This window comes from Schistocerca serialis, chromosome 8, assembly GCF_023864345.2.
Source record: "Schistocerca serialis cubense isolate TAMUIC-IGC-003099 chromosome 8, iqSchSeri2.2, whole genome shotgun sequence".
Lineage (NCBI taxonomy): Eukaryota > Metazoa > Arthropoda > Insecta > Orthoptera > Acrididae > Schistocerca > Schistocerca serialis.
Window position 1 is genome coordinate 219,186,179 of NC_064645.1, and position 20,469 is coordinate 219,206,647.

The window sequence follows — 20,469 nt, forward strand, 5'->3', positions numbered from 1 at the left end:
TCAACCGCGCCGCGACGGTTACGCGCACGCTCGTACAATTGAGAACTGTGAATTGTAAATTTAACACTGTGAACAGTGTTAAATTTTATTACTAGTGTCAAAGAGGACTGGTACCAGAGTAAGAACTTTTGTGCGATCATTCGGCTTCCGCATCATCAACAATCACCTGCGTCGTGTCGGTTACGCGTACTTTGGTCTGAGTGATATTGTGGACTGTTAATCATCCACTAATTGGGATAAACACTTATGAATTAGAATGTAAACAGTGTTACCTGCGATTTTCTTTTATCGTTTCAGAATATAGTTGTTCATACCAGACGTAGAACAGTGTTGTGTTTTAACGTTGAGTGGCTCCCCTAAACCCGCATGCATATTTTGGTAGATAATTTCAGGCAAGCCAGCAGCAGTGTGGAGCAGAACAATACGACTGCCGCGGGATTATCAGGTACGTGGTGTGGACAGGGCGCACGGTCGAGACGACAGCCAGTTGAAGCGATCCGCACCCATATCCGTCCCCGGGCGTGTTACAACGAGCGTGCAGTGAATGAGGAAACGAGCTACAGCGATGTTATTACGGAATGCTTTCTAACAGGACCAACAGCTTGTTATTAATTTCTAAACGTAGAAGGGCAATCATAGTTGACTTGCATAGGAGAATGGAGAAAGAGTGCCGGGCAGCATGTCTGTCGAAGACCTTGTGGGAACGCGTGCCAAGTTCCGTGCTTGTCGCGATTCGACACAAGGCACCGTTCGAGCTGGATGGACGGTCTCATCAATATCGCTAACTCAAGTGAGAGGCAGGCGAGCATCCCACTAAAGTCTTGATCTCTCCCTGTGCTATTTTCACGCCTCAAGTCTCTTGAAAGTGTCTTGAAGGCTCGGCAGTTCCTGTGGAGAGAGGTTGTGCAGCAGACTGTTACGGATTTCTTCATGCAACAGGGCGCGGTGTTTTAGCAAACGAGCATCTTCTGCCTCGTGTGTCGACGGGATTACTGCCTCAATGCTGACGCCGATTTTACCTGATTGGCATACCGGTTCTGAACTGGACGGCCTACGAACGGAAACTTTCTGATTTCGCCTTACACAATATACACTACTCGCGATTAAAATTGCTACACCAAGAAGAAATGCAGATGATAAACGGGTATTCATTGGACATATATATTATTCTAGAACTGACATGTGATTACATTTTCACGCAATTTAGGTGCATAGATCCTGAGAAATGAGTACCCAGCACAACCACCACTGGCCGTGATAACGGCCTTGATACGCCTGGGCATTGAGTCAAACAGAGCTTGGATGGCGTGTACAGGTACAGCTGCCCAAGCAGCTTCAACACGATACCACAGTTCGTCACGAGTAGTGCCTGGCGTATTGTGACGAGCCAGTTGCTCGGCCACCATTGACCAGACGTTGTCAATCGCTGAGAGATCTGGAGAATGTGCTGGCCAGAGCAGCAGTCGAATATTTTCTTTATCGAGAAAGGCCCGTACAGGACCTGCAGCATGCGGTCGTGCATTATCCTGCTCAAATGTAGGGTTTCGCAGACATCGAATGAAGGATAGAGCCACGGGTCGTAACACATCTGAAATGTAACGTCGACTGTTCAAAGTGCCGTCAATGCGAACAAGAGGTGACCAAGACGTGTAACCAATGGCATACCATACCATCACGCTGGGTGATGCGCCAGTATGGCGATGACGAATACTCGCTTCCAATGCGCGTTCACCGCGATGTCGCCAAACACGGATGCGACCATCATGATGCTGTAAACAGAATCTTGACTCATCCGAAAAAATGACGTTTTGCCATTCGTGCACACAGGTTCGTCGTTAAGTACACCATCACAGGCTCTCCTGTCTGTGATGCAGCGTAAAGGGTTAACGCAGGAATGGTCTCCGAGCTGATAGTCCATGCTGCTGCAGACGTGTTCGAACTGTTCGTGCAGATGGTTGTTGTCTTGCAAACGTCCCCATCTGTGGATTCAGGGATCGAGACGTGGCTCAAAAAATGGTTCAAATGGCTCTCAGCACTATGGGACTCAACTGCTGTGGTCATAAGTCCCCTAGAACTTAGAACTACTTAAACCTAACTAACCTAAGGACATCACACACATCCATGCCCGAGGCAGGATTCGAACCTGCGACCATCGCGGTCGTGCGGTTCCAGACTGTAGCGCCTTTAACCGCTCGGCCACTTCGGCCGGCGAGACGTGGCTGCACGATCCGTTACAGCCATGCGGATAAGATACCTGTCATCTCGACTCCTAGTGATACGAGGCCGTTGGGATCCAGCACGGCGTTCCGTCTTACACTCCTGAACCCACCGATTCCATATTCTGCTAACAGTCATTGGATCTCGACCAACGCGAGCAGCGATGTCGCGATACGATAAACCGCAATCGCGATAGGCTACAATCCGACCGTTATCAAAGTCGGAAACGTGATGGTACGCATTTCTCCCCCTTACACGAGGCATCAAAACAACGTTTCACCAGGACGCGCCGGTCAGCTGCTGTTTGTGTATGAGAAATCGGTTGGAAACTTTCCTCAAAAAATGGTTCAAATGGCTCTGAGCACTATGGGACTTAACAACTGTGGTTATCAGTCCCCTAGAACTTAGAACTACTTAAACCTAACTAACCTAAGGACATCACACACATCCATGCCCGAGGCAGGATTCGAACCTTTGACCGTAGCAGTCACACCGTTCCGGACTGCGCGCCTAGAACCGCGAGACAACCGCGGCCGGCAAAACTTTCCTCATGTCAGCACGTTGTAGGTGTCGCCACCGGCGCCAACCTGGTGTGAATGCTCTGAGAAGCTAATCATTTCCATATCATAGCATCTTCTTCCTGTCGGTCAAATATCGCTTCTGTAGCACGTCATCTTCGTGGTGTAGCAAATTTAATGGCCAGTAGTGTGGATAATACCTTATGCAGACCGGAAATCAGACTATTATTTACGCTCCTGTAACAGTGTTTAGAACAGATAGGTACAAGAATTAGCCAAACAAAGCACAGCATCATTTAATCTCCTTTTCCCATTGTTCGAAGAACAGTACAGTGTAATAAAGAGGAAACAATGGAATAAGCTTAGCCCCGGTGTTTGCTCTTGAAGTGTACCCGATACGACAGGAGGGATCGTTCTGTTTTTATTTAGGATGTATGTAAGCGTGTGTGCGTGTGTGTGTGTGTGTGTGTGTGTGAGAGAGAGAGAGAGAGAGAGAGAGAAAGATAGAGGGAAGCTTATGCATATGTATGTACCTGTGTGTGTGTGTGTGTGTGTGTGTGTGTGTGTGAGCCTGCACTGCGAGTCAAGACGGCCCGTGTTTCCCCGAGACATTTCCCATGAGTCAGGGGCCGCCCAGATAAGCGTTATTAAGCGCGTCGTTCCCGTATCGCTTTCCGCAGAGGGAGCGGCGCAGATCAAGACGCTTGGGGCTGGCGGCAGCGATTAAAAGCACCCAGGAGCCGAGTCAAGCCGAGTAGTAGATTGCGGCGGCTTTTCGTCGAGTGCTGCAGTATGGCTCTGTTCGTTTCTCCTTTCCTGCTGAAAACTCTGGTCCGCACCATAACATGGTGGCTGCAGAGCCTCGATCTATGCACATTTATTCATTTAATATGACAGGTTTATGTCCACCTGACCATCTCTTAAACCTAAGCAGGCATTCTACATATTTTGCTTTACTGTCATTGCAATAAGCGTGCTATACATTATATTTGATATTCAACAATATAAAACATTTACAAATTTCTGTAGTGCAGAACGAAGAGAAACACACAGTTGACATTCGTTCAAGAAGAGTTCAACAATAAACACGTATTTAAACTGAAGCTTCCTGGCAGATTAAAACTGTGTGCCAGACCGAGACTCGAACTCGGGACCTTTGCCTTTCCCGGGCAAGTGCTCTACCAACTGAGCTACACAAGCTTCACTTCTGGCAGTATCTCGTCACCTACCTTCCAAACTTCACAGAAGCTCTCCTGCGAACATTGCCCGTGAAAGGCAAAGGTCCCGAGTTCGAATCTCGGTCCGGCACACAGTTTTAATCTGCCAGGAAGTTTCATATCAGCGCACACTCCGCTGTAGAGTAAAAATCTCATTCTGGACACATATTTAAACCATTAGCGCTAGCACCGACGGACATGATAGAAGAAGTGGAGGAGGGGGAGAGAGAGAGAGAGAGAGAGAGAGAGAGAGAGAGAGAGAGAGAGAGAGAGAGAGAGAGAGAGAGAGAGAGAAGAGAGGGGGAGTAGGAGAAAGGAATGTATTAAAACGTAATGAAGACAACGAAAGTGACGTGACTGCCTGCGAAATGAAGAGAGAAAGACGCACTACTGGGATATGATGGGAGCGTTCGCTTTCCTGTTTCACAGTAGAACTGCTTTTATACGTAAATTTTTAAAAATGTTTGGAAGGTCACAGAAGGAAGTGCTTAAAACACCTAAAAATAAAAATGCATTTAGTTGTGCCCAGAGCGCATGGTAGCTGTTCAAGAAGCGTCTAGTAGCAAAGGAGAAGGCGTTTGCGGATGTTTTTGTTCTATAGATGTACACAGCTAGGATACTAGGTAGGAGAGAGCCTGAGTTTCGATTATGTTCAGATGACAGGTACTTCATCTCTGATGAGAGGTACTAGAATGCATGTACACTGACGAGACGATGAAGTAGACATAGCGTATGGTAACTTGTCGTATCAAGCCAACCTAACTGAGCGTATTTTCGTACCACAATCAATTACGTGGATGTTGCATACGTAACACAAACGAACACCCGTTATTCATTATGTCTCCATTCCGGAGAATTTTCTTTTTTCGTTTTATAAGACATCATACCTTCACCAATAGAAACTACAACTTATGATCGATTTGATACACCGCAAGTAAACCCGTTATTGTGCTCCAAATTAGTCTGGTGTCATAAATACAAGACACTGTCTCTTACACTTAACAGCTAACAACCTCAATTTGCAGCACTATGGAAGCAATAAAACAAACATGATATGAGCCGGCTGCGGTGACAGAGCTGTTCTAGGCGCTTCAGTCCGGAACCGCACGACTGCTACGGTCGCAGGTTCGAATCCTGCCTCGGGCATGGATGTGTGTGATGTCCTTAGGTTAGTTAGATTTAAGTAGTTCTAAGTTCTAGGGGACTGCATGAGCTCAGATGTTAAGTACCATAGCGCTCAGAGCCATTTCAACCATTTGAACAAACATGATATGAAATCATTTCTACACCTTCTTTCAAGACAGCAAAAGGCGTACACCAGCAACTAAGCTTTTTCGACATTTTTCCAGAATAACAGATTCAGCGAAAACCTAAGCATTCTGCTCGACTGCCCACAATGCAATTCCGCAGCATAAGGCAGCACACACGCCTCGCATTGGATCCAGTTGTTAGCGAAATTAACCGTTCTTTTATGTCTTCTTGCGTGCAAGTGCTGTACACTTCAACAAATCAGGTTACATTTCATTATGTGTTTGGAGTATAGGTAGCCCGTTTGTTGTGTGTTTCACACAAATACAATTTTTATATAACAATCTGAACTTCGTGATTCTTTCACCAACGCTTCTAGTAACTTTTCGGGACGTTAAGCTTAACCTTATTTGGTAAGTTGCAACAGAAAAGTGTACCTTCCTCATCTAGTTTCAAACTAACATAATCTGTTGCGCTGCCTGGCATGCAAAGAATACGCGCGTTAGGAAAGGTCTCAGGCCTGTCCTGGCCGTGCTATTTGCGCAAGACCGATTCTTGTATTAGTGGAGGATTTTTGATAATTTGCCTTTTTTGCAGCTCGTCGTTATTATTGCTTGCGCACTGGAGGGATTTTGTCAGATTTGTGTAGGCATACATTGAAAGTATTATTCGTATCTTTTTTGTGACCAGATACATGATTATTAATTAAAGACGTTGTGGAATAATTTAAGTTTTTACTGATCAGACTGTCCAAGGCAAACAAAGGTCTGAGTAAAGTTTGTCAGTGTGCGAATTGTCAGTTTTCAGAATATGGTAAATTAAAAGTTTTTATTAATTCCTTTCATTCTTTACACCGCTTAAGCTCGTTGATTAAACCCCTCCTGATCATTTACTTTCTATAAAAAAAAGGGTGAGTAGTTGCATCAATACACTCCTGGAAATGGAAAAAAGAACACATTGACACCGGTGTGTCAGACCCACCATACTTGCTCCGGACACTGCGAGAGGGCTGCACAAGCAATGATCACACGCACGGCACAGCGGACACACCAGGAACCGCGGTGTTGGCCGTCGAATGGCGCTAGCTGCGCAGCATTTGTGCACCGCCGCCGTCAGTGTCAGCCAGTTTGCCGTGGCATACGGAGCTCCATCGCAGTCTTTAACACTGGTAGCATGCCGCGACAGCGTGGACGTGAACCGTATGTGCAGTTGACGGACTTTGAGCGAGGGCGTATAGTGGGCATGCGGGAGGCCGGGTGGACGTACCGCCGAATTGCTCAACACGTGGGGCGTGAGGTCTCCACAGTACATCGATGTTGTCGCCAGTGGTCGGCGGAAGGTGCACGTGCCCGTCGACCTGGGACCGGACCGCAGCGACGCACGGATGCACGCCAAGACCGTAGGATCCTACGCAGTGCCGTAGGGGACCGCACCGCCACTTCCCAGCAAATTAGGGACGCTGTTGCTCCTGGGGTATCGGCGAGGACCATTCGCAACCGTCTCCATGAAGCTGGGCTACGGTCCCGCACACCGTTAGGCCGTCTTCCGCTCACGCCCCAACATCGTGCAGCCCGCCTCCAGTGGTGTCGCGACAGGCGTGAATGGAGGGACGAATGGAGACGTGTCGTCTTCTGCGATGAGAGTCGCTTCTGCCTTGGTGCCAATGATGGTCGTATGCGTGTTTGGCGCCGTGCAGGTGAGCGCCACAATCAGGACTGCATACGACCGAGGCACACAGGGCCAACACCCGGCATCATGGTGTGGGGAGCGATCTCCTACACTGGCCGTACACCACTGGTGATCGTCGAGGGGACACTGAATAGTGCACGGTACATCCAAACCGTCATCGAACCCATCGTTCTACCATTCCTAGACCGGCAAGGGAACTTGCTGTTCCAACAGGACAATGCACGTCCGCATGTATCCCGTGCCACCCAACGTGCTCTAGAAGGTGTAAGTCAACTACCCTGGCCAGCAAGATCTCCGGATCTGTCCCCCATTGAGCATGTTTGGGACTGGATGAAGCGTCGTCTCACGCGGTCTGCACGTCCAGCACGAACGCTGGTCCAACTGAGGCGCCAGGTGGAAATGGCATGGCAAGCCGTTCCACAGGACTACATCCAGCATCTCTACGATCGTCTCCATGGGAGAATAGCAGCCTGCATTGCTTCGAAAGGTGGATATACACTGTACTAGTGCCGACATTGTGCATGCTCTGTTGCCTGTGTCTATGTGCCTGTGGTTCTGTCAGTGTGATCATGTGATGTATCTGACCCCAGGAATGTGTCAATAAAGTTTCCCCTTCCTGGGACAATGAATTCACGGTGTTCTTATTTCAATTTCCAGGAGTGTAGTTGTGACCATGCTTTGCACTCTGCATGGTTCGCAGCATTTCTTTTGGATTATTTTAGCATTTTTGTGCATGGCGAGTGTTCATGCAGCTGCAGTGGCAAGACGAGGTAAGTTGTCTGTTACGTGCAGGAGCATTACAGTATAATTGTTAGAAGATGTTAGAGAATATTAAAAAATCACAGTCAGATACAAGCGAAATGCGATAACGATAATAATGTTTCACTAGATAGCTTAGGAATTTTTAGAGAAAAATACAGATAACGATAAACATTGTCGGAGATAGACCATTAGGCATTCCCCTACGTATCTTGACGTTATTATAGTTTTTTGTAAGAAGCTTTCACCAGGTCAATAATAAAAATAATTTTCGATGGTAAAAACTTTGACCGGGCGACCTGTTTGCCTAGATTTCGTTTCGTTGGATAATTTTGCAGTTAGAGATGCTTTGTATTTGCTAACTTTTGTGCAATAGTAGTTGGTCAGTAGTTGTTGCCTACCTTATTTTTTGCTTGCGCGCTGTTCCACATTATTTCAAAATTTTTATTTCTGTAATTTTCTGGTTCAGAATTTATTTATTTCGTAACAGTGAGGTTTCCAGCTCTCCGTTAAGATATTTGTTTTACATTTTTGTGGAATGAGAACGAAAACCACAACTCAGGCAGGCATGGAAAAGGCTGTAGTAGTAGCTCCAAACGAAGTTTCTGAAAATGTGAGACACTGCGTGGAAAATTAGGTGGACTAATAAGGTAAGGAATGAGGTTCCGCACAGAATCGAGGAAAGGAATATGTGGAAAACACTGACAAGGAGAAGGGACAGGATGATAAGACATCTGTTAAGACATCAGGGAATGACTTCCATGGTACTAGAGGGAGCTGTAGAGGAAGACAGAGCTTGGAATACATCCAGCAAATAATTGAGGACGTAGGTTGCAAGTGCTACTCTGAGATCAAGAGGTTGGCACAGGAGGGAAATTCGGGGTGGGCCGCATCAAACCAGTCAGTAGACTGATGATTAAAAACAATTGTAGAAAACTCTTCTCAGGATGATGAAGTCAGGGAACTTCCGAACAATACTGTGAATAATCAGCGTGTAGCCTATTATTGGCTAGTCATGCTTGCTGAATTCCAGGGAACTACAAACATTTCACGAGAGCATAACAGTGTGACACAGTCCGATTTTATTATGAGAGATTCAGGTTCGGCTTCTACTACCACAGAGCAAAGCAATTTTTTCTTCCACTCTTTCAGTGAATATGTCACGCAATTAATACTAGCTCAACTTGGTGAGATTAGAAAATCAAGAATGGAATTTGTGAATTTAATAACGAGATTAAGAAGTCTAATGGCGAACTTGTTGAGACAACAGATGTCACAACAAGAATTGCAAATACAGTAATTAGCACAAAAGTTCGGGTCATCACAGTTAAAAACTATTGGACTAACGTTAATATTACTTTTTACGTCATCCTGTAACCCTTCTGAACGCATTGTGAAAGAATTAGGTAAGATTCGCATATTTTATTCAAAAAATGGCTCTGAGCACTATGGGACTCAACTGCTGAGGTCATTAGTCCCCTAGAACTTAGAACTAGTTAAACCTAACTAACCTAAGGACATCACAAACATCCATGCCCGAGGCAGGATTCGAACCTGCGACCGTAGCGGTCTTGCGGTTCCAGACTGCAGCGCCTTTAACCGCACGCATATTTTATTGCTATACTCTACACATAAAGTGAGATTTGCAGCCGGCCGAAGTGGCCGTGCGGTTAAAGGCGCTGCAGTCTGGAACCGCAGGACCGCTACGGTCGCAGGTTCGAATCCTGCCTCGGGCATGGATGTTTGTGATGTCCTTAGGTTAGTTAGGTTTAACTAGTTCTAAGTTCTAGGGGACTAATGACCTCAGCAGTTGAGTCCCATAGTGCTCAGAGCCATTTGAACCATTTTTGAGATTTGCACTTGTCGAACTTTATAAATGTCATTAACGAACTACCAAATAAATCTACAACTTTCCCTCCACTCCTTGTATAAAAGAATAAACCAACACCAGATCGTATAAAACGATTAATAGCCTTCCCTACACAATGGCGTTTAACAACGGGAAACTTCAAGAAAACCACAGAGGAAAGGAAGAAATTACAGAACCCATGGATAAACATCAAGAACTTATAGGCAGGTCAAAAGTGTTGCCTAAATATCGTCGTTTATCAGATAAAGAAAGTCCTTTCCGTATACGCCGAATCGCGCTTGCAAATAGTGTGGAACTTGAAACCGTAAGAACACAATTTCATTTGAATCACATGTTCGGCCAGTACCTCATTTTGGCAGTTTGTGAATGATATATTAGAATCTTCAATAAAAAGTGTGATGACACTTACGGAAGATAAAAGCTTTGTTTTTATTTCAGAACAGTATGAATCTATATAATGACTATAGCTACTTATATATAATATTACATCGGCTTACAGAATTGATAACAGTTACCTTTTCTACTGTAATGACTTTAGTATTTCGGAATACCTTTTATATGTTTTTAAATATTGCCGCCTTATTCTAAGTAGGCATACCGTCCTTGCTTATGTTTGTCTCTTCTATCTTCTGGTGGAATCGTAGCCCCTGTTCGCATATTTGATTGTAGATTTTCTGTTCTGTTGTGTTGCAAACCTTGGGTGCTTGAAAATGCGGCTTTACAGATATCACTGCTTCTGCCATCTTTCAGAACACAGGACTGCGCAGTATTATTACACCTGCTGATTTCATTACCTGTGTATAAGCATTTCGTTCCAGAATGACTTGTTTATACTCTGTATCTTTCTCCCCAATCCTTTTAAAACACTTTCTAGGACGTTTGAAGGAAGCACGAAGTAAATTTCTCTCGTAGATCACTGTACTTTTCTGTATTCAAGTCCACTACTACTTGCAAGTTTCTTCCGTTGTTGCCTGTTAAATTTCCTTTTCCTTTTTCTCGATGTTTTCACTAAATTGCTTTTATCTCCAGGATAAATTCTTTTGTGGTCCTCAGCATTCTAGTAAAAAAAATATTGTATAGAAAGCGTAATTTTTAAAAATGTTCTGTTAAATCGATAAAATGGTAACTTCATCAGTGAAATGATGAATAAAATGGTAACACACAAATATGAGTATTCTTCTTTTTGGAAAAGTATGATTTTTATCAAGTAGAATGTAGTTGCATTAAAAGATACACTAACTGTATTTTAGTATCAATATCTCGTAAAACGGTTCAGTACAAGTACAAAATAAGCAGTCTAACTATCGTGCACAAAGGTAAGGGTAACCAGCAAAGAGCAACCGAACTTGTCCCACTTGTACTAGAATTAATATTAGGATAAACTTCCATCTCCTTCTTTAAACTGAAGTCTGGATTACCATCAAAACAGTAAGAATCACTGGAATCACCACATACTTCGGTTAAAATCGCAGAAATATCACAACTTCCCTTACTGGGAGTTACTGTTGTCTCTTACCAGAGGCTGATGATTCCCACAGAAACAGGCCAACATAGTACTGTTACCTGTCATCAATATGATGAACTCGTAGCGCCAACTAGGGTACATCAGTGATACCAATTTGAGGGTTACCTCTGTCTTTCTGCATACCCTTCATTTATAGTGAGGGTATCAGCTGTGCACTTTTCACCGTAAACATCGTAGCATTTTGCCTTTGGGGTTTAGGGTAATCTCAGAAAACCTAAATCTGAGTGGTTGGACAGTGGTTAGATCCTATGCGTTCACGAGTAACAGTCCAGTAACTTACCCAGACGTCTCTACTCTCAATATAGACACACAGTCGGACTCAAGAAGATAAACTGCCTTCGCCGTAAGCTGTACGAGCATTTCGAATACTATGTCAACCACATGACACTAAAACAAATCTCAGACTTAATTAAGCCTGAAACATCCCCTTAGGAAAATTTATATTTTACTGTGCTGGAAAACCTCTACGTTATTTGATTTTCAAACAGCTGAGCGGAACTGAACGTGCTCAGACATTTCGCTCTTTACTTATTCTGATCAACACTAAACTGACACACAATATTTTTAGCGCAACGCAATCTGACTTTCAATAATCCCTACAAAAGAATGGCCCTGACTAACAATAACCTATACCTTTCATAAATCACTTACCTCACAAAAATCTTCGTTACTCGAACTACTGCAATACAGCGAGCGCCAATACTGCCAGCTAATTAAAACATTCTAACTACTGAAGGCAATAACTACTGATAGGCATAGTTAGCAAATGAAAGATTTTGATAGAGAACAAGCAATGTATTTCCCTTAATAATATTCAGAAGTCATCATACATATATCAGTCCATGATATACAGTATTACAAATTTACTCTTTCTGATGGACACACGTCCAGGTCGTCCGCTTTCAAAACTCTGGCATCTCTCTCCCCACATCCACCACTGCTAACGGCTCACCTCCAACTGCACAACGTTACGCACTGTTCACATCCAACTGCCTAACACTACAATAGCAAATATTCCAACAATGCAAACCAGCCACAGACTGCACACAGCACAGTCAGTGATTTTTCATACAGAGCGCTACGTGGCGTTACCAACATAAAAATCTAAACAGCCTACTTACATAAGAGCGCTACGTGGAGTGACCAATATAAAAACCTAAACAGCCTACTTACAACCCATACAGCAAACATCTAAACATTGGTCTATAGCTACTCCCATCACCAAGTGGCAACTACGACAAGCTACTGCCAACTATCTGTGAGTCTACGTACACGTATATCTCAATCTTCCATGTGAAAAAAGAAGAAAAATCAGTCACGTCCACAGCCTGTAATTAACCAAATCAAAATTACTCTCTACTTTAGAGAACATAACTGCGTCCCTCACGTCCCATCACACAACACCCATAATATGTAGCACTATACCACATACTTTCCCTGTCTGATGTTCCTTGTTAAGAAACACATTCAATCCATCGCCTCTACTCAGCCGTGTACACTGTAAGGGATCATTTAACCAAAACAAGAAGGTAGTGCTCCTCTTGAAATGAAGCAGCCCAGTTCTCTGCCTCCACTGGAATCACAGTCCTCTGTTCCGGAAAAAGACACCACCCGCTCCACACAGCGGCAAGGTCCCACTCTGACCGTTACCGATGTCCCATAGACAGCTCCTTGGTGTACCAGCTTGGGGAAGGCCTGTAGCTCGTAGCCGTGCTACTTTATTTGTCAGTCCACTTAACCCCGTTGCTACAACTACAGCCACGACGACAGCTTCCGATGGCCGTGCTGATTTAAGACCAGTTGGCGCTACGCCTCGATACTGGGTCAGCACCTCGTCATTATTTGTCAGGCGCAGGTGTCAAGGCGTTCAGCAGAGGCCCATGTTTTTGCTGCAGCATCTCTTGCTCCGCTGTTTGTCTCAGCAAATTCGGCCAACGCCCCAGCATGGACAAGCCGTGCAATGATCGCTAGCGACACCGCAGGCTTACCGACTGCTGGCCCGAGGCTACTGCAGTCACTTCTGAGAGATGTGTCCGCTAACAGCGGAGGAAGTGACTGTCCCCCGCCTCGTGTTACCTCATCAGAGGTCTGAGTTGCGCCAACTGCACCACAAACTTCGCCGGATGCGCTCATTATCGGAGCAGTAGCGAGGTAAGAGCAATGACGAGGCCGGCTGGCGGGCAGAAAGATATTCGTACACTTTCCGCGAATTATAAAATCATTACATACACAGGCAAGGAGAAGGCAAAGGATACTGAGCAACTGTTACATGACGATCAATTTGGCTTTAGGAAAGATAAAGGTACTAGGGAGGCAAGAAACTGCAATTGATACCGGAATCAAGATTGAACAAAAATAATAATACTTTCGTAGGTTTTTAATACCTGGAAAAAGCGTTCGACAATGTAAAATGGTGCAAGGTGTTCAAAATTCTGATAAAAATTCGGGTAAGCTGTAAGGAAAGACCGGTAAATTACAATATGTCCAAGAACCATGAGGAACGAATAATCCTGGAAGAATAAGAACGAAATATGTTGGGAATGCAAGAAGATGGCGAATCTTCAATCAGAAAGATTCCCAACAATTAATAATAAAACGATATTTTTTTTAAAGATGAAGGGATGCTCAGCCTAAAGGATATTTCTTCAAAGTTTAAAATTTTTCCAAATCGTCTAAAATATTAAAGTGTCCTCACTGTGTCTCGGAGTGACGCCTACGTAGCCTAAGTTTCGTAGACGACGGACGAAAACTGCAACTTGAAGAGTGGGCGGTAATTGGAGACTGTACACGACTGTGCGCAGTGAAGAGAACTGCCAGCCGTAGCTCATTGCTCCGGTATTTAACGAGGCATCGACCTGTCACTATCCACACACGTGATGCTCATGGGTTGGCAGCTGCGGTCCCTGGCACACCTCGGTGTAGTTTGACTGCCAGCCGATACCGCTGCGGCGCTACAAGTGTTACGAGCGCGGCTTATGAATTGTCATGCTGTACTCTCTGGAGTCCTAAGTACCGTCACTACAAAGTGCTCGGATTAAAAACCATGTAAGACAAGGATGTAGTCTTTGGCGTCTAATGTTCAATCGATACACCGAAGATCGGCTTTCACTAGGCATGACCTGCACCTCAGTAGATATGGGAAGGGGAGGCTGGCAAAGCTTATAGGTGACAGTGTAGTGGGTGATTGTGGGATCACTCATGAAAAAATTCCTGTAGCAGTTGGTGTTAGAGCTTGTAAGAGGTCCATGATTAAGGAATTTGTTGTTAGCGTACTCGAGCAGATGTAATTTCGATGGATTGCTCACGCGCTGCCTGCGATATGTAAGCTATAAGAGAATCTCAGACCAAAGAGCAGTGTTGTATGCAGTAAGAGCAGTGTCTGTAGCAGTAGTAGTAGTAGTAGTAGTAGTAGTAGCGAGCAGTGTGGTGTATGGAGTTGGCTGGGCCGGTCGTGTGGAACGATGGCGGTCCCTGAGCGTTGTAGCATAAGGTAAAAGCAGCCTCGCGCATATGTAGTATTGTTATATCAAGTCCCATGTAAATGCTTTTAAAAAGGAATCTCTTAATAATAATCTTTCTTATAAAAATTAACTTTTGACAATCATTCAACTCAATTTAAAGATTTTACTAATTTCTCCAATCCATGGTCATCCTGATTATTGTAAAGAAAAATTAGTTTTTTCCTTTTATACGTGACAAATCTATCGGCCAGCATTGCACTGGGCTGTGCCAGAAAAATTTCTTATAGGAGCAGATATATATGCGTTATCCGGCGACCTTATGGAGGTAAGAATTTTCAGTTTACTCAGGATGATCTTTCAGGGCCATGACGCAACACTGCTGATGTCCAAAATTTACCAGTTTCAATTCTCAGTCAAGTATTGAAAGGTTATAGGTGAGCTACAATTTTATTAACAGATTAGTCACATTGTATTATTGGTAGGTTACGGAATTTATCTGTTGGGTAGATACGCTGAATGTGATTTATATACATATATTTTTTACTGTTGGGACGTTTCGGAACTTTTCTGTTGGGAGGTTACACTTGTCGACAACCGGCCAGGATCTTATTTTTGTGAATTTCTGAGAAGTATTCAGTCATATATCTGCTCTTACTTAATTAATGTTAAATGTAGTTTGCATCTGGCGCAACGCATTTACTAACTTGTCACTCTTTTTTTCACAGATCATCGGCAATTTATTGCTCTTTGTTGTAATTTTATTTGTTCCATTTTTGCTTTGTCTTTGTTTGATTTTGTGCTTAACTTTTATTCGTGAAAATACCGCGAAAAACTGCTAACAGTACATCGCGATGTTCTAAGAGTGAAAAAGCCGACTCGAATAATTTGACCGATAATACTAGCGACACTCAGTGTAATAGTGATAATCCTCTAATTACAGATAATCAGTGCGTGCCGATCACTAGTAATGATTTTAATCCTAATGATGAGCAAACAAATTCACTTATGACCACATTAAATGTAAAAATTGATGACGCGGCACGTTCCGTTACAATGAACGCTGTCCAGTTTGACACGCCTGATTTGCAGAATTTACACAGTGAGCAGACAAATATTTCTAACAAAGGTGAACAATGTACTCAAAATATGTCAGATTTATTTGATTCCGGTGTAGTGACCAACAGTGCACATCCAATTGGCAAACCTTTTCAAGAATCAGAGAATGACCAAATGGTTACACAAAACGTGACAAATGCAGATACACCATCACACAGCACAGAGAATAGAGCAGGTAATATTGGCATGGATCAAGTTATGGCATTATTGCTACAAATTAATGAAAATCTCAAACAACGACTTAATGAAAATCTCAAACAGTCGAATGAAAAACAAGACAACAATTTCAAACAACTTAATGAAAATCTCAAACAGTCGAATGAAAAACACGACAACAATTTCAAACAACTTAATGAAAGTTTCAAACAGTCGAATGAAAACCACGACAGGTCGTTCAAACAAATTAATGAAAAACTTGACACCTCTATTGAACAGCTTACTGAACAGATTACAGCCATTGCGGAGCAATGTAATGAAACTAAAAAAACAATTACGTGAGGAAATTAAGGCCTGCGCCAGGAATAATAGTGAAGAGATACGCAATACACATGCTGCCACAACTAAATTACTTAGAGATGAAATTAGTGCAGTCGCTAAACAATGTTCTGAAAATGCAACACAGTTACGCGACGAGTTTAAATTAATTTCATCAGAACTTTCATGCACACTGGATGCGAAAGTCGACAAGAAATTTGAACGACAAAACAGCCAAATTTACGGACGTTTTAATCACCACCCACAAAACAGTGAAACACGTTACCGTAAATTTATACAGGAACAAAACAAAGTAACGAAACAAGTCATGGAAACAATTACTGCACAGAGACAGGAAGATAAGCGTAAATTGTTTATGAAAGCAAAACCACACTTAGACAACAACATTACTACAATATCAGACGAAATCAAACAGTTGAACCCCGAATTGCATGATGAAATCTCCGATCTTAAAACAAAAACAGACACACACACGATAGACTTTCAAACAGTGACCAACAGACTCGAACAATTGGATTTAATACAGGACCCCGATGCCATTAAAGCAGACGTTAATAAATTAAACAAAACCACACGTAAAATGCAAAAACAAATTAATGCTTGTGACACTAAAAATGATGATCAGGTAAAAGCACTGACTGAAAACTATGATGAATTGGCCAGTCGTATTGATGTTATCGAAAATAACAGTGACACCAAATCAGACGATAAGTCACCAGTTTCGTTTAATCAAACACTCGAATTCCAAAATTTACAGCAGACAATCAGTGAGATAGGTTCGTCCAGTAATACATTACGTAGAAGATTGTCATCTTTACAGCAGGAAGTGACGGAGACGAAAAATGTTTCAGCCTCTAACACCTCAGAAAAAATGTTTTTTTGCAAGTAAAATTTGAATGCAGCTAGATTTTTGAAAGCAAGTTATCAATTTTATCTTAAGAATGCATTTTTTTTATTCATTTGATTAACTTTAAGCCGTTTCCACAATTTCTGTTCATGCAACAACAAATTTTATGTGCTACATTCAGCTCGATTTTAAACCATCGATTCTCGACATTGGATAAAGATTACCGGTACTGAAAAAAAAATTCGTTTTGATTTTATTCATTTATATACCCTCGTGCAAAGTATGAACTGATTCGTGTTTTTATTTAATTTTTTTTTTTGCACGTAAAAACGAAACGAAGAAAATTTTTTTCAGACGGTTAAAATTTTGGTTAGACCAAGGTCTGATACACCGGTGGAACAAATATGAACCGTCTAGCTCCAGACTGGAGTTATTTAAGGGTGACTGTTTTTGCTAGTAAAATCAGAACTGCGGATATACATATGGTGCCGTTAGCTGAGCATTAATTTCAGCCCAATTAAAATACTCTGCAAAAGGAGTTAATCGATTTCCAACAATTTATCTTGGCGCCAGCTCCGGTTCGTAGTTCAAACCTTGCTTATTATACTCTAACATACCGACAAGAAGAATGATGTGTGAATGGCTATACAAATGTCCGCCGGTCTGGGAAAACCAAAAAATTAAAAGCCATGTTCCTAGCTAAAATATGAACCGAGCACCAGCTCCCCCTCTCCACCCCCACTCCAACCCCAACACAAAATCGAGATTCCGCGCGCGGCCATTTCAGACATATTTATTACAGCGCTTCCACGCTGTAAGGATATACGTACGTTGCTGACATGTTTTATGCAACCTGGCGTTCCTGGAGATCGAAAATCTCATCTATAGCAGCCTACCTGGATTCAAAAAACGACAAGGTAGAATCTCTGTTCTTAATTCGTGACGATACCCCTATCTGCGCAAACTATTGCCCTATTTTCAGAGTTCTCACTCTTTATAGAGCTGCCAGTTGTACCGTATTTTCCTAACTCATTTACGAGGAACAAAATAAGAAACAGTTTTAAGCATCCGCACTAAGCTGTAAAATTTTTTATACGACATAGCCTTTAGTGCAACACTTATTTCGCGAATAAAGTACTGGTCAGTTTCTGCCTGTGGCCATTTTCGTACTCAGTTGCGTTGGTGTTACATGGGTCATACAAAAATACACTTTAAAATGGCCACAGGCAGAAACTGGGAAGTAATCTAATATAATACATTACGAAAATGAAGAAACTCTTTTGCAAGCATTTGAGGACTTCCCAGGCAGTATAGATTTCTAGAAATCGTTGTAACTTCTGTTCCAGTAAATTCTGTCCTGTTTTCGTAGGTTGTTGAGTATGCTGACCGGTCAGTTTCATGTTAGCACACTGATAGCGCTCTGCACAACCCCCAATCTGGGCGTGCCTTGGTCTCGACTCGACCAGGCTTTCCCACCAGTGTTTCTTTTGATATACTCTAGGTATTTCATTTCCCTGGTATCTGGAAAACATTCCCTGTCCGATACATTGATAATTTCTCGATGGGGTACCAACAAACCCCTCATGGCAGGGGCATCAGTTAGGAAGTGGTTACCTCAAATTATTAGAAACGATTTTCGGTCTATAACGTAGCGTTTACGAAATTTTATTTGTCAACGTATTGAAGGATGACAGAACTCAAGTTTCCCTCATCATTGTCGAGAAACTACATTTATGAGTTTTCAGAACATTTCTTCTGGTGAAACAGCAGTATGGTTAAAATTACTTTAAATATGGACACAATCACCAGCGCAAAAACATTTATTTCAACGTAACCGGTTTCGGTCAGTTTTTGACCAATCTCAGACCCTCATACCGTGATGGATAGGCGATCAAAAACAGACCGAAACCGGTCAAAATCGAAATATGTGTTTTTGCGGTCGAGACTGTGTGTCCATATTTTAATATTACATTAAGGTAATCTGTTCTAGTGTGCGCAAAGTGTTTCATACCCACGTGATGCAACGACGACGTAAATGAGCGACGAGAGGCAATTGCTCTTGATGGCGACGAGAATAAAATCGTTAGAATTTTGAGTTCTTACATATGACACGGGGCGAAGTCGGGAGTAATACATTTACATATGGTGGACCAATACATGGGAACACCAAAAACATTACATATCAACACACCTGACACAGTGTAAACTCTTGGCTGTCAAAATAGATTTCAATCGTTTCGGAATGGATAGGTACAAGTCCTGTATGATTTTCAAGATAATCTTATACCATTCTGCCTGCAAACCAGGGGTCAATTCAGGTAACGAGGAAGGAGGTAGATAGAGATAACGCACTCAAGGCTCAATAACATTGAGATCTGGTGATTATGGTTGTTGGGAGAGATGAGACAGTTCGTCCTTGTGTTCAGAAAATCAGTCTTGGACGAAGCGAGATGTGTAAACAGGAGCTCTGTAATTTTGGAACACTGCATCACGGCGACCGCTACGGTCGCAGGTTCGAATCCTGCCTCGGGCATGGATGTGTGTGATGTCCTTAGGTTGGGTATGTTTAAGTAGTTCTAAGTTCTAGCGGACTGATGGCCGCAGAAGTTAAGTCTCATACTGCTCAGAGCCATCTGAACCATTTTGACCGCGACCGACATTTGCAATCTATTGAGGACATTTCGCGACCGTGGTCACAAACACCTGTAGGCTTGGCTACCAACGGCATTTGTGTTCGAGCATACATCTCTCGCTGTGTTTCCGATTTTTTGTTCATCCCCTGTACATCCATACCATGGAAACAGCTACGGAGCGCATGCCAGTTTGTGCAGACTATAGGTGATGTTGAATGTCACACATGTGCAAATATAAACTGTTCTCACACCTTCTATTTTAGGCATTGTCATTGTGAGATACCTATAGTAAAATTATCATTAAATCTCTTTCCGTACTCAAGGCCAAAATCTGCTAACCGTCACCTGTGATCAAACTTTCGTCCTGTGCCGTGTTCCATATTTATCACATTGACTACCATGATGAAATATGGACCATGTGTTGCTATGTCACACTGAAATAACGAATGTTACTTCTGAAGCCAAAGTGATTTTTTGCATCAGATGTCTTCTTTTGAACCTGTAGAATTAAGTTACTTGATAAAATGTCAATTTATGACTGATCTGGACTGATAAAAGGCGTGAGCCATGTATGACTCACGTAGCCCAACAATAACATTTAACACAATTACAATCTGTGGCCACACGATTTGAAACCACAATAGCTATAAAAATATCGTTTTTAGGAAAAGGATATTGTAAGATCTTTATTCATGAACATTGTCAGACGAAATAAAAAAAAATGTGAATAATATTGTATGTAGCTAATATAGTCAAATAAATGTCTTAATCCTTTCAGATTGTATCGCGAGGATGGACGTGTACGGGTATGGAGACAACCTCATGAATCCATGGACCCTGCATGTCAGCAGGGGACTGTTCAAGTTGGTGGAGG